The sequence below is a fragment of the Natator depressus genome, chromosome 8 (assembly GCF_965152275.1).
Source record: "Natator depressus isolate rNatDep1 chromosome 8, rNatDep2.hap1, whole genome shotgun sequence".
NCBI classification, from domain to species: domain Eukaryota; kingdom Metazoa; phylum Chordata; order Testudines; family Cheloniidae; genus Natator; species Natator depressus.
The window spans coordinates 93,136,282-93,153,055 of NC_134241.1; positions in this window are offsets into that span (position 1 = coordinate 93,136,282).

A 16,774-nucleotide genomic window follows, 5' to 3' on the forward strand; every position below is an offset into this window, starting at 1 on the left:
ACATACCGAAGTCAATGAGTACATATTCCAAGAAAAACAGCTGGTGACCCAAACCAAAACCCCAAACAACGTAAACCTCAGAAACGTAAATAAAAAGTAACTGCAAAAAGGAGTCTTGGGAAAGCAGAAACACATCAGATTAAGGGACCACAGAACATAAAAACTCCAGCCAGTTATTTACCCATTGTACCATGGTAAATGCACAGCCCATATTCTAGCAAGCTTTTTTGAGAACTAAGAATTTGGCGTGGCATAGCATAACAAAGCACGTTTTACCAAAATGGGTGGTTTCTAATGGATTTCAGTGCCAAAGTGTAGTAACATTCCATTCAAAACCCTAAGAGGAGGTTTATTATGATGAGGTATATTCCTAGGAGAAAAATAAAGGCATGGTATATTCTCAGCATGCTTGATGGCATGCACATCAATATTACATGTGCAAGGATATCTACTACCAAATGCTACAAAGAACAAACAAAGAGCCACCTGAAAAAATGTCCCCTTCCCAAAGTGGCAGAAGTAGTAGTATGTATGTGACTGTACAGGCAACTGATATCAGGAAAAAAACAACAAAAGATGATGAAGACTCCAAGAAAAGTAAAATAGGCTCAAGCACTGTGCCTTTAAATAATAAGTTCTTATTTTCCAGATGATTTTAATAAACCCAAGGACACGTGTTGTAACCCCTTGATGCTGTACAATACGAATAACCAAATAAAAGATCTCTCCAGATTTTAAGATTTACTGTTTGCGAAGGGAAAAGGCCAACTAGATGACATCACTATACTTCACGTGCGAGTTGCTGCCAAGTTTGGTAATGCTCAACTGTAGAAATTGATCCTTTATGTTTTTGTGGGAAAAAACGATTTTGGCCTCAGCAGTGACGTTTTGTGTGTGTATTATTTATGTAAGTGTAATGTTTATGTTCAGCAAACTTCAATTTGACTTAACACTGGAGCCAGAATACCTTCTCTTACAGGTTATTTGTTTTCAGCCATCTGCTTAGCTGGAAATAATTGATTTTGGCAATTTAAGTGTTAAAAGTCAATGGATTATGTAGGGTTGTTCACAAAGAGCCAAATACTGGTTCAGGCAGAACTGGCATTGACTTCAATGGGTGTTTGCCTGAGCAAGGACTTAGAAAGGCCGTAGGATTTGTCACACAGTATGGGAGGTGTAGTTCTCCCTGCACTGAATGGAACAGCACTAGTCAAACTTATTGTTACTTATTTAACCACAATGTCCTTTTGTTGTAAGACATCTGGATTTCTGGGAAATAAGTCTGATATTAATCCCAGTCAACCCCACAGAGTATAGAAATAATACTGTGTACTTACAAATCATCTTCCATCAAAGAATCTCAAAGCACTCTACTACCCTTAATAATTAAAATCACCCTCTTTTATATCCACTTCAGAGCTAAGTAAAGAGTTTAAATTACTCTCCCAAGATTTCACAGTGACTCAGTGACTGAGCTGAGCATGAAAACCACAAGTTCTCATTCCCACACCCCTGCACATCACTTCCTCAAGACTGCTAGCTCATTATGTGAATAAGTATAGTGTCACAGAGTTTAAGGCCAGAAGGGATTATTAGATCATGCAGTCTGACCCCCTGTATACCACCGGCCATTACATTTCACCCAGTTACCCCCCTATGAGCCCAATAATTTGGGTTAGACCAGAGCATTTCAGTTCTCCGGATACTAAACAATTGTGTGTCACAGGCAGAAAACAGGAGACAGAGGGTATGTCTACACAGCAAAGAAAATGCCATGGTTTGCCTGTGCAAGGCGATTCAGGCTCACAGGGCTTGGGTGGTGGGCCAGTTTCATTGCTGTGTAGACTTCTGGGCTTGGGCTGGAGCCAGAGCAATGGGACCCTTCCACCATGCAGGGTCTTAGAGCTGGGGCTCCAGCCTGAGGCCGCAAGTCTACACAGCAAAGAAACAGCCTCACAGCCCAAGTCTGCAAGCCTGAGTCGGCTGGCACAGACCAGCCGTGGGTGTCTAGTTGCTGTATAGACATACGCTGTGGTGCCAGGAGTGCCTGAAGCCCTGGCAATGGCAGGAAATTGATTAGGTGGGTTATGACCAGATGATTGTAGCAGGTGAACCACACTGCATGTGGCAGAAGAAGGCAAAACAAAAAACAAAACTAAAGACAAGGTCCCTATCACTCTGACCTGGAGGAAAATTCCTCTTGCCACCGGATCTGGCGATGAGAATAACATTGAGTATATGGGCAAGACACACCAGCCAAGCATTGAAGAAAAATGATTCTCTGTACTGCCTCAGAGCACAAGTCCACCCCACCCAGTGTCCTGTCCTGTCTCCAGTTGTGGCCAATCCCTGATGCTTCAGAAGAATGGGGGGAGGGGGCCCAAAGGGAGGGGGAGAAGGTATCTGGCCAATTGTGCATTAGAGAAGAAAATTCTTTTTGACTGTTGCAGGCAACTGGCTGAAGCCCTGAAACATGGGATTTGATTATCGTTATTGTCTTAACACAGAGCTGCAAGTGTTATGAGCATATTGAAGGCAATGCAGTCAATTTTATGCTCCACAGGACCCAGAAGGAAGGGGGATTCAGAGATTCACAAGATCACAGATTCCCAGGCCAGAAGGGACCAACAGCCTGACCCTGAACACACAGGCCCTAGAATTTCTTCCAGAAGCTCGATGAGATCGTATGCTTTAGAAAGGTAGCTAAGCTCCCCTTAAAGACCCCAAGCAATGCTGAGTCCTCCATCTCCCCGGTAAACTGCTCTAATGTTTATTTACCCTCACTGCTAGGAAATTGCATCTTATTTCAAGGCTGAATTTGTCTAACTTCAACCTCCAGCCATTGGATCTTGTTATGCCTTTGTCAGCAAGACTGACAACTCTTCCTCCTCCCTCCATGAGATGGTTTATCTGTGAGTAAGTACCTAAACACAGCGATCAAGTCACATCTCAGCGTCCTCTTCGATAAGCTGAATAGGTTGAGCTTCTTTAGCCTCACATGGCAAGGCTGATTTTCGAAACCCGGGATCATTTTTGCAGCCCTGCTTTGAACTCTCCCCAGTATTTCCACAGCCTTCCTGAAATGTGGCCATCAGAACTGGACGCAGTATTCTAGTAGCAGTCTTACCAGTGCTGCATACAGACGCCAGATCACTCCACCACTTCTATTTGATATTCCACTTTCTATACACCCAAGGGTCACGTGAGCCCTTTTGCCACAGCATTTCACTGAGAGCTCATGCAGTTATCTATGATGGCCCCTAGTTGCAAAACTATCTATTGTAGGTAATTCTCTTGTGGTTTACTATCAAATGCTTATTAAAGCCAAGCTTCCAAATTGTCAGTTGCTGGGAAAGATTTAGCATATTGACCTGAAGTGACTCCTTGGGACACTGTTTGTAGACTATTTAATATGCTGTAGAACCAATTATTCTAATAGCACACACGTAGTTTGTGAAAAGCAAACACACACAAAATATGCTGGTTCCAGACTCTTTTGGGAGGAAGCCAACAATTATACAAATAATTGATATTCTTAAACTTCTAGTGTTGTGCCCGTGACAGTTGTTTGGCACACTGACTACTTACAGCATAAGTCTCTCTTAAGGACCAAACCTGCAACCACTTACTACTGAACATGAATAGTCTCATTGAAGTCAAGTCCTATGCTCAGTAGCATTTGTGGAATTGAGCCCTTAAATATCAATATCTCAGATCTCCATAGTCTACTTTACATCATATATTATGCTTGGACCTTTCTGATTGCCTACCTATGAAGAAAGACACAGAGGGTCCTATTGTTCTCTGGAGCCTGGCCTATCATGATTAGTCCCATTTCAGCTTACATCTGTTGTCAACAATGGGTAAATCTCCTGGTGTAGACAACACTCTTCTTAACACCGATGGGGGGAGCAGGGGATGGTGGAGAAGAGAGAGAACAGAGAACAGTTGCACTAACTAAACTGGAAGTTATTGGATGCATGTTTGAGAAGACCCAGAAGTAGTATCATCTAGTTAGCGAACTGTAATAACAATTTGCCATCATCCCATCCGTGGATATTTCAGTCCAGTTTCACCATAACCTTATTTCATGAATTAAAAGAGATGTAATCCATCCATATAGTCATGAAGATGCATGTGACATTTACACACTTGCTTTGCATCTTCTTTGCCCTGAAATATACTTATAGCTACAATGAACACCACAGTTCTAGCTGTAGGCACATTGAAACAAGAGCTCTGTTTTGAGTTTATATAATTATATCAGAACCAAACTTCAGGGAAATCTGGGGGGGGGTCTTCCATGAAAACCAATCCTTGAGACTTTATTAGTTTAGGGTTTTTTCCCCCCTTATAGACATCTTCACTCAAACATCACTCCCAACAACCTTCCCTTCACATCTTCTAGCAAGCTTTTGGGGGGATAACTGGGGAAGCGGTGGCATGGGGAAACTTCTAAAATCCCATACTCCTAAACCCAGTGGAAAAGAGGAAATATTCATGTTTGCTTTGCTCCCTACACTAGACTAAGCAGCAGAGACACACAAGGCCTCTTAAGACAAAGTGCTAGTTAAGCTAATAGTATACTTAGGAAACTCCAGCAACTTTACTAGCAGTCACAGGCCATTTAACCAGGGCATTTTGAATACAGTTATGTGTCTCATTTTATATGAAATCTTCCCCAGAGACAAAAGAATAAGGGATCATGTAAAATGTGCAGTTACTAATTCCAAACCACAAACTGGAACTCCTGCTTTTAGGGATCAAAGTAAAGAACAAAGATATGGCTTTGGTAAAGGCTCCTCATTATTCATACCCGGTAAAGGGTATTTTTTCTGTGACTTTATTTTTAACAATGGACAACTCCAGTTTTTAAATCTATTCCCCATTCATGGCGGGGGAAAAGCCAGATTTTCAGATATCCTGGGCTGTAAAAGTTACAATATGCCAGCTATTACAAGGATTGAAGCCCTCACACCTATTGGATGGTGAAAAAATAACAGTAGCTACCTCAGCTGCAGGTAAAGGAAAGAAGAGGAAAAATTCAATGGTTCTGTCCAGTACTAGAAAGCATACACCTTTTGCCTCCTTCGGGCCTATATTATGGGACTGATCCAAAGTCAACTCAAGTCAAAGATGTGCTTTCCATAGACTTTAATGTGTTTTGGATCAGACCCCAAATCAAGACAGACGAGTGAAGCAGATAGAGAGAATGACTACCATGCACTCTAAGCTGCATTCCTTGGAAGGTTCAATGGAAGCTCTAAGTGCACCAGGAGTGGAAGATTGAGACCCGTCATGCACGAGCGGTGGGATCGCTCAGGAGAGGTGGTACAATAAAACAAGGCTCCAGGGGGTCATGGGGTTTGCCTATAGGACAGTTTTATATTAATGATCGTTAGTATGTTGCAAATAATCACAATCTGTTTTCCTAGTTTGAATTTAAATTGAGTGAGGTTCTGTATGTTAATAGAAATCTTGAATCTGGAAGTGTCCAATGAAAACAATGATGAGCTCATAAATATGTTTTCCCTTGTTTTCAGAGGAACAGCAACAGGAAACTTGGAGAATGTTCTCAGCATAATTTTCCCTATTGGATGACTTGAATTAATGTGTGTGTGTGTGAGTGTGTCTATCCTTTTGACTATTTTTGTACATTCTATTCTTTACATTGAAAATCCAGTAAAGGTTCCTCTGCTTTTTCATATATTTCCCTGACATCATTCCTAGCAGGTGAAGACGTCATTTTTAAAACAAGAAAAACAATTCAAATCAATTTTCAGTTTTGTTCTAACTAATCCTATCAAAATATACAAAGTTGAACTCCATGCAGAGGAGCTCATTCGCAATCACAGCAGATTGAAATCAAAACGCCTTGGCGTAAAAGTCTCCCGCTGTATTTTAATTCCCATATAAGGCAGAATGTAAAAGGACTGAGATGCAAACTTCCCATAGACATTTGAATAAAAAGCAAAGTGGGCTTGAGTCTGGGTAATACATCAGATATAGAAAAAAACAGCAGAGGGAAACAGACTGCAGCTGTAGGTGGCAGTGTAGTCTAGTGGATGGGGACATTGCATCAAGCGTGAGGAGAGATGGGTTCTATTCCTGGTTCTGCGGCTGTGTGATCTAGGGCAAGTCTCAGTGCCCCTATCTTTGCCCGTCTTGCCTATTTAGATTGCAGGCAGGGACTGTCTCAGAACACTTAGCACAATGAGACCCCAATTGCCATTGGAACTGTTAGGCGGTATTGCATAGCAATTCATTGTAATGGGCATGGCAGGGCTGAGGTGACCTTAGAGTTCTCGTGCGTCATTCGTAGCTTATCTGGTTCTTCGCTATTCAAACTTTGTATGTATATTTTGCATGAGCATATTTTTAGTCTTCTCTTTCCCCTACCATGTATCTGGTGACCAGAGAGTGACAGTAGGAGATGTCAGCAGCCCAGCTTGAAATCATCTGAACCTGGATAGTGTAAACTTAGTTTTTAGTAGGTTCAAATTCAAAGGAACACTTAGGGTGTGAATCCATGGAAGGGTGAAATGTTTGCATGGCTCTGAAATCTTTATCTGTCCCCACAAATGTATGTAAGTATGGGATTATTATTGCTTGGAAATTCAGGCTGTTGTCCAAATATGAGCAATACATTGGGTGCCACTTTAATTTTGGGGATAGATCCTGAGCTGGTGTAAAATGGTATAACTCCACTGACGTCAAATAATGACAGGTAGTGAACTGTCAACAGCATAGCCTGCAGCACCACTGGCATATTCATTGGGCCATGGCCCATCTCCCACTGCTAAGTTTGTGTGAGCTGAGAAGAGCATGGCAGAAGCCGGCGTTCTTTGTTGTGCCGTTTCCCATTGTGCCATTTGAAAGGTAGGGTGAGTTCCACTGACAATTCAAAAGAGGTAACCTGGGAATTGGTGAAGTGATTCAGGTGGGGCTTTTGCCTGGTTGATCAGATCTGCTTCAGGAGGGGACTGGACACAGGGAATGAGAACAGACTCATGACCAAGCTGACCAACACTTTCAAATTAATTTCAAGGGAGCATCCTGCCCCCCCAGGCCATCTCCCCTACCAATATCCCACTCACCCCCCTCCACCACCACGACTAACCCCACCCCCAATATCCCCATTGCCCCCTCAAATGCCCCCACTGCTAGACCTACTGTCTCCTGGCAGCCCCCATATCCCAGTCCAACATTCCCACTGACACCCCTTCCCCCACACTGACACCCCTGTTCAGTCTTCCTGCCCCACCCCCCACTCAGCTGGATGAGCAGAGCTGCAGACATCCCATTCTGCCACCTTCAGCACAGGGCCCTGCCCTGGCAGGGCTATGACAAGGTTGGCTGTAGGCGGTATTCAAGGGGCAAGGGCTGCAATTACACTCAGGGAAGTGGAGACAAGACATTTGTTCTCAGCAGGGGGGTTGCAGCAGAACAGAACCCTCCGGGCCCACCCCCTCCCTACTACACCATGTCCAGAGAGAGGAAGGGGTGTCACCTCTCCCCAGTCTCCATCCCGCTGCACCCAAAGTCCTGGAGTGAATGAGGCATGACCCCTCCTCCCTGGCTGAGCCCTTGATCTGCCCCATCCCTGTTGCAACCAACACTCAGGGAGAATGGGGCATGACCCCTTCCCTGACATACTGAGCAACCCCCTCTCCTCACATCTTGCACTGCTTAGGCTCTGTGCCCCATACTTCAAATCTGTCTCCCTGGCTCCTCTCCATTTGCTGCCAACCCCAGCGATCCCCCACCCCTCTCACATGTCCAAGGACAGAAGCAGAAGCAGAAGCAGAGCAGAGATCAGCTATATTAACCAGAATCTTGTGTGTCAGCCATACATGCCTGTCTGTCTTTCTCAGTGAATCCTAGAGAGGCTGAGGCATATTTGTGGCTGACCCATATGATTCTGGATAATGTCATTTTTATGTGGGAGATAACATCGTTAAATAGGGAGGTGAGACATTTTTGGTTGCAAACGGGATTCTCCCTCACTTGGTCAGTCTGCTTCTGGCCATTCTGACCTCTCTGGATGCCTATCTAAAAATCATCCCCAGTCCAGGTTACTGTCAAAACATGGATTCTCTGAAACACCAGTCCCCTAGCAGGAGTTCAGAGTTAATTCTTTCTAACACTTTTTGCCTTTCAGCAGTTGCACAAAGCCAGAAATGAATATCTAAAGAGAGTACATATTAGGAGGGTACATATTAAGAAACTAACCACAACTGGTGTCAATTTGGATGTATCAGTTCTGAGGGGCCATGAGATTTAAGTCCCAGGAATAGATATGAATCACGGCGCCAAGTGAATGTGGTGTTTGTACTGGGTGTGCAAAATCATAGGAGTTTGAGGCCCTGATGATACTATGACACCAAAGACTCATAGATGGCACAAAGCTGCTCTTTTTCCACATTATTTCAGTATGTATCTTCATCGAAATTTGGACTCACTTCAGCTAACATGTGGAAAGGTTTCATTTTTTATTATTCTAACCATATGTCAACACCCCAGGCCGTTCCTGTTATATTTAAAGTGTCTACGAATCAGCAAAGAGGTCGAATCCTACATGTCTGCCTAAGGGATGGAATCATCTACGTGTAACCCAAACAATTCTGTCTTTTTTTAAACTTCCTTACACCTTAGCACAATTATTTTACACCTTTAATCAGAAATCTCAGAGCAGTTCAGATATTAATCCCTCATTCTCTCCCTGTAAAGGGTCATTATACTTATTTACCAGTGGATAAAGCAAGGAACAGACAGGTTGAACAACTCCCCCAAAGTCACACAGAGCAGACGTGGGAATAGGACCCAGGAGTCTTGCCTTGCTGCTACCTGCTTTCAAACCAACTGAAAATAAACATTAAGATACGGATTCTCTTCTTCGATCAGGATTCCTGTACTATGGTGGCACCAGGGGGTCTGTAAAAATGGCAATCTCCTCAAACAGGAATTCCCTAGATGATATAGAGCTAATATAGCCATCTGCTGTGCCACCCTCCTCTACTGCTGATGGTGTGGGCATAGAGGGGAGAAAGTGTATTGTAGAGCATTATGGCATTTAAGCTATTCTTGGCTGGCTTACCAGCTCCTGGATCAGGGAGCCCTAATTGGTTTTTCTGTGTCCCCCTCCTTTGCACCCAGCAGATCATGGACACAATTAAGAAGCGTGGCCTGAATTTTCTTGAACTCTCTTCCAAAGCTACCTTTATTAAGTATTATGATTAACATTGTGTTTGAGCTGTCCAACGGGGCTAGGAATAGCTAGCTACACACAGAGTCCTACACAACCTTTCGCTCCTGCATCTGTGTGTTTTCATCAACAGAAAAAAGAGTGAATGGAACTACTCAATCAAGTACAAGTTTCTACGTATAAAATGACTGGTTAGGTATCCATGGTAGTGGAGGCATAACACAATAATTGCAGTCCATCAGCAGAGTACGCTGCATTTCATAGTGTCAGTAATTCCCCTCTAATAAGGGGTTACGACTCGGTTGCATATTTTGGTCTCCATTTGTAAACACAGCATATTGCAATGTGAAAATCTGGTTGTAATCTTCCCGCAAGTCTGCACAATTTCTAGAGGCAGAGGTTTTCATTTCTAAATGTAGGGGGATTTCTCTATCATGTTTCCAATGTTTTTTTAATCATCTTTCCCGTGGTTTTTTTTTCTCCTCTTCTAAATCATTTTTAAGAAAGAGCTCGGTGGAGGCGTCCTGCTGACAATGACAACTTGCCATACGTGGGCCAGACCCTGCTTCCAGTCAGATCAATGGCAAAGCTCCCATCAACGTCAAAGGTGCCAGATCAGGCCCTAGCCTGGAGCCTCTTCCCCAGTCATCTAGTCTGAAGGTCCTAAAAATGCTTCACCTCCCTTTTGTTGGAGCAATGTCTTTTAAGGTCCCATCTTTGCCCCTTTTGCACCCCATCTGCAGCTTCAATATCACAGTAACACAGCCTCTGGCTGAGGAAGGCTGGACAATGATTTCTCCTGCAGCCTGTTGTTACAGCTCTGAGTACTGTCCAGAAAGGGATGCTCTAGTGCAATCCACAATGCTCTCCTTCCCTACCTCTTAGGGTACATCTATATTGTAGCTGGGGGTGTGATTTGCAGCTTGTGTAGATGTACCCCTGCTAGCTGTACTCTAGCTATCTCACTAAAAACAGAAGTGAGGACTCTGCGATGTAGGCTGCAGTGCAGGTTGCATGAGCCCACCTGAACCTCCGGGGTACGTACTCACTTGTGCAGCCTATGCTTGTGCCTCAGAATTCTCACTTCTATTTCTAGTGAGCTAGCTAGAGTACACAAACTGCAAATCACACTCGCAGCTTCAGTGTAGACATACCCTTGGAGGCTGTAGGTATGTTTTCTGCACAGCATCTCAACTCCCAGTAGTAGACCCTCGGCATTTAGCAGGACTGAGATATCTGTGCCTGCTGTTCTAGGGATGAAACGTCATGTGTTAGGCTTTTGTTGCCTAGATCTAGTCTTTCATCAGCCAGCGTTATTTGGCTTTAAGGACTGCACTCAAGTTGGGTCTGAGCTGCAAAATTCAGATCCCAATCCAGATATTTAGCAAAGTTCAGGAGTGTTTAGATCCCTTCTCTGGATCTCCCTAATTTATTCGATGCAGTTTAAACTACTTGTCCTTGCTTTCAAGTTCCTTCATAACTATCCCTGTCCTCATGGCTTATCATGTCACCTCCTCTCCCTCTGATGGGACAATTCACCTGCTTAATTTAAGTACATGCTTGAGTGCTTTGTTGGATCAGGGATTCTTGCAAGATTCAGCACCCCCTTCCCATTCCCCTCCGCCCCAAGAATGTGTTGGAATAAAAACAGCTCTAAATAAAAATATTTAACATTGTATCAGATGACATCTTTCATAGCATGAGTCTGTTTTGCTCCATCCTAATTAAAATGCTGTTGATCTGATTCTCTGAGACACACTTCCAATCATGCTAATATTTAATCTGTGTTTGATAATGATAACATGCTTTTGTAACTCCCCAAATGCATAAGTCTTCCAGGGTGGTGTTGTAATGAAAATGAAGGGTGCTCACTCTTCAGCTTGCTAAATGAAAGAAAGCCATCAGACTATACATGTTACACAGAGCCAAAACATACTGAAGACAAATATATTCCAGGAGAATGGGGTTCATGGGAGAATGTATTAAGCGTGTAACCAAAGCAAGGAATGTAACTCTAGAAAGCCCAGTGCAACCAGTCAATGTTATTTTCACAGGACTTCACTGTGGTGGTTTCAAATACGGCAACCCATGCTGCAATAAGCCCCTTCCTCCCCGGCACTGCAGGTAGTGACATTTCAATCAGGCACGGCCATGGTTTCCTTATTTTAATACTGTCCCAGTTCAGTACTACGGCACGCACTCTGGCAGAGTTTAACAAAACTAGTTGTTGGTGTGCAGAGGAAAACAGAGGTGTCTCCGGTGGACAGTTATGTTGTTATTCTTCAGAGTAACACAACAAGAAGTGGTCCTTCTGAGGCTCAAGACACTAGCTTGCTGGAAAAGTATGGTAGCTCTTTTAAAAGTATGGTAGCTCTTTCATGAGAAGCAAAACCCCAAACGATTGACCATATCGAAATCTGGCAGGGATGGTGCATTAAAGAAAAGGCTTTTTTCACCATGCAGCCAATGACCTGTGAACTAGTGGGGAAGGGTGAGTCTTCAGGCTTCTATGTTAGAGCAAAGTCAAGTTTCACTCAGGCAGAGGGAATCATCCATTCCAAATAATGGAAAACTGCAAACAGAGGAAAAGTCTGCAGAGGATATGTTGGCATCTTTCACTGAAGATTAAGCTGAAAACATATGCAAATGAAGACCAAAATCTGGGCTCTTAACTGCAACTAGAAAAGAAGTACAAGTATAAATTTTGTGTGTGTGTGTGTGAGAGAGAGAGAGATTACTTTGGGGCCAGATGGGGGATCAGATCTCTGCCACAAATTTGTTCTCTTAATTGGCCTCATTCATGAGTCTGTAACAACACTTTTGGTTTAAATTCTCTGTACTATAGAGGAAGAAATCCAGTTGCTGTTTAAAATTAGAGTTTACTAAATAAAACCCTGTCACTCTGGCCTAATTCTGAATTCCTTGTGCACCTAAAACTTCTAGTGAAGTCAAAGAGTATGAAATTTTGGGTTGAATTTGGGGCCTTCCTAATCCATTTTTATTACAACAGTTCTCTCTAATGAGTCCATGGAGCACTTGCTGGTGGTCCACAGAGAGCTGGCTGATCACATGTTGACTTCTCAATTCCAGCTGCCAAACTGCATTAAAAGAAGCTAAAAATACATTCCCTATTGTTACTGTGCCACGTGAGCAATTGCTGTAGCTGCCACAGAGATCCTACATCATCATGAATGGGTGAAAAAGTGAGTCAGTGGGATCAAGAATTTGGGCAGTGAGAGGCGTCCACAAACTCTTTCCTAAGATGTGGTCCACACGATGAAAGGTCTGAGACTCCCCTTCTATGTCATCTTTCTACTGCAAACAGAGGGAATGATGCTGCTTCATATTTTGTTGACTCACCACTTTTCTTCATGAGTGAGTTGAATCTGGAGATATAGAAACTTTCCATAAAGAACAGATGTGTATCTAGATACCGCTAAAAAAGTAATTGTTCCAGATTTTCAAAAGAACTCAGAGTGGGTCTTGCCACTTACTCAGTGTCTAACTGATTGCCATATTTGGGGCTTGGAAGGAATTTCCCCCCAGGTCAGATTGGGAGAGACCCTGGGGGAAAATTCCTTTGAAGTATGGGGCACAGGGTCACTTGCTGGTTTGAACTAGGGTAAACAGTGGATTTTCTGTAACCTGAAGTCTTTAAATCAAGATTTGAGAACTTCAGTAACTCTGCCAAGTCTACTACAGGAGTAGGTAGGTGAGGTTCTGTGGCCTGAGAAGTGCAGGAGATCAGACTAGGTGATCATGATGGTCCCATCTAGCCTTACAGTCTATAAGTAGAGCTGGTCAGGAATTTTTAGATGAAGAGCTTTTCCACTGAAAAATGCCAATGTGTCAAAATTGAAAGGATTTGCAAAACCGAGCGGGTTTCGACACATTTCCTGACCACAACACACCAAGGAAAATGTTTCCAAATTGCCAAAATGAAACGTTTTGACATTTTCTAAATGAAAAAAAAAATCAGTTTTCCATCTCAAAGCAACTTTTCATTTCTAAATGTAAACTATTTACGGTATTTTTTTTAAAAGGTCAAAATCCAAATGAATACTGTGAAATTAGCTAAATGAAATGTTTTGATTGGCCTGAAATAAAAAAATGTTTTGGTTCATGAATATTTTTGAGATTCCAACTTTTCATCCTGAATTTAGATGGGAAAAAGAAAAATTTTGTGAGACAAGAAAACCACGGCCAGCCCTGTGCTAGCTCAGGGCTCCCTTTTCAGCTAAATAAGGATTAGATTTTCAAAACAGCTCAGCACTCAGCATGTCTCTTACCCAGCAACTTATTTTGATTATAATTTGACAAGAAATGATTTAGTTCTTCATCATGAAATGTAGTTGCGTGGGGTAATATAACTCAGTTGTGTGGCTTAACGAATGATGAGAAATCCTGTTCCTGTTTATGCAAAACCTTCTCCTCCATTTAGGCACCAAAACAGATTTACTGACAGGAATGATCATGGAAGCAAAAAAAATGCATGGAAAGATATTTGTAAACACAAGTGTTTGCATTGGAAACTTGACTCTAAGAGACATATTCATCCATATTCATTTTGCCATCTGTAAGTCTAATCATAGCTAATCAATACAGCTTGGCTTTTGAAGATTGTTATTTGCATCCAGGGAGAATATCTCAATTAAAAGTTCAAGTTCTTTAACTTTATCTTGTGTTTGACGCTAAGTACACAGGGACATTCTACATACAACTTTTACAAACGAATAGAATTTTCCCTAAATATAAATAATTTTGTAACTTATATTTATATAGGGCTCATCAGAACAAGATCCTTAGCTGGTATAAATAGGCAGAGTTCCTGAGGTCCCTGAAGCCAAATTTGCTTATACCAGCTGAGAATCTGGTCCTTGATTCTGAATAACCTGAAGGCCAAGCTGTTAACAAATTAGGGCTCACATCACTCACTACTGGTATGCAGCCACCTCCGGTATGGAGGCAACAGTTTGACCCAACAGCAACAGCAGACAAAAAATGAAGAGAAATACTCTCGCCAATTTAAAATGTGGTGGGAATTTAGGTCGGCAGAAAGTAATCACCCTCAATGGAATCTGGCCCGGTCACCAATGCTAACCCAGCACATCTAGCAGGGGAAAAATTAGGAAATTATGACTTGTTCTGGCTCCCCTTGCTATCAATGGGAGTTCTGCCATTGACTTCACGGGGAAGTGGATCAGGCAGTTAATGAACAGAAGTGGTCAGGATCTCATTTATATATCTCATCGAAAATATATCTATGTCAGCATAGTGCACATTAGGACCCTGTATAGAGGGGCATTGTACTGACTTAAGGGAAAAATGAAAAACTTAACTGAAACACCCTGGGTTTTTCTTGGTCTCCCATTCAAACTTTGACCCTGCTTAGTTTGTGAGACCAGACACAATTACATTTTAGGAGGTTTGGCTGCAGACATAAACATATTTCTTAGGAAGCTATTTAATCTCAAAGTGTATCAAGCTATTTTCAAGCACTGCACTACATTAAGGATAAGGAAATTATCTATTAGCTTAATACTAGGGTATAGCTTGTTGAATAGTTAAGCCAACCCTTTGTGGGCAGAGTTGTTGACATGTCTGATTTTAAACACAAATACTTTCTTCTCTTTACAAATAATTTAGAAGCCCTCTCCAATCCTATTTTCCGTATCTCTTCCATTACTACTAAATCTATTGACATGTTAATTGATGTACAATGAGCTGGCACATTGTGGCTAGGAAATATGCCAAAGAAAAAGAAAAAGAAAATCTTGCTCCAAACAAAAGGTATTCATTGCACACCTCTCATCTACAAAGCAAGATGATCGGGGACATTATTCTTGCTGCATCACTTCCAATGTTTCATCACTGCATTCCTGAACTGACAGGTGACTTAAAATAGGAACAAAGATCAAAGTCTGAATCACTCTTGTGTGTAAAGGAAATGTTTGCTGATACGATTTTTGCATGCTTCACTGCCTCTTGCAATCTTTATACACTATCAGGATCCAACATTCCATCACCTATCATTAAACTACAGCACTAGTACGACTGGCAGTCCATTTTCATTGGATTATTGGTTACAAAATTACATGTCAGATATGGAGATTTCATTAAACGTCTGGTTTCCCCGTAATTTCTTGTAACGTAACGATGGAATTGCCCTGAAAGACATTAGTGTTTTTAACTCTCTGTAAACCACTTTAAAACAACTTTATGTACTAGATATAACAGAACAAGGGCACGATCCCTGAAAGTGCTCCGTGTCCAAGACCATTGTTTACTGCAATGGGAGTTGCATACAGGGTGAAAAACACCCCAGCAAAAAATGTATGCACCGCTTAAGTACTACTCAATTTGATAAAATAAGTGGGACTTGAGGCATAGGCCTTGCACTAGCCCTCTGCCTACAAGTGAATTTCACTCTGAGGTTTTAGTGAGGCTTCAGTTCAGAGGCCATCAGCAGCGGAATGAATTTCAACCAAGGAAACGAGCAAGTGGAAGACTGACATGGACGGCTACATTTCTTTTCGATATTTAGATGAACTCTGTTTCAACTTACTTCTTTGCATTTTTACAGTGTAATTGTTTGGAAAACAGAACAGTGTACGGTACCAAGACCATTCAAAAATAGAGATTGAGCAATCTGACTATTATAGGACTTGATTTCCAAGGAATGTGTGGAGCAATTATTCTGGACTGCATTAAATTACAACAATTGGGAAAAGCTGTGACCTAGATTTTTCTTCTCTTGACATACTTACTTTTCATTTCAAGGGTCTTTTTATTTTCAGGGTCCATTTTATAATGAAAAGCATATTATTTTGTTGTAAGGTTTTTATCTTTGCAAACCCATTATGCTATATTAACAGGTTGCAGGGGATAGTTAAACATAACATAGACATGTGTAGTCCCAATAGGGGGAGAGAGCAGACAATCTGAAATAAAGATACCCTGCAAACCAATGGAAGTAATACAAAACAGACAAGAGAGCTGTTTAAGAGAGGAAACCTGATATAACTCCAAAAAGTGAAGTTAAAAGACTGGGTAACTCAAAGTGTTCAATGCAAGTATAAAATGCAGGAAAACAGTTTGTATTGAATTATATTAAAAAAAAAACAGTCTCGGGAAAACATTGCAGAGTATATAGATTTTCATAGAGAAAATACTGCCATGTATCACAGGTTCAATGCTATAAGACTGAGATCAAGTGATATATAGCCCAATCCCACTGCCAATTAAATCAATGGGAGGTGTATCACTGATTTCAGGAGGAGGAGGAGTGGACCCATAATACTGATACATTAATGGATTATTTGGTGTAATGGAATATTTTAGAAAGTGGGGGGGACGGGACAGACAGATTCTGTTAGCAAAATAATCCATAAAGCTGAATGAAAAATACTGAAGTTAAAATGCTATCATAATAATTAAATGTTAGCTCCTGATTAGCAAAAAAGAAAAAAAAAGACATGTGAGTCAATGCATATTTTTTAATCTCCTCCCCGGTAATATTTACTGAAATCTGGAGCAAGGTGGTTTATTGAAACATTTACCTGCACTACC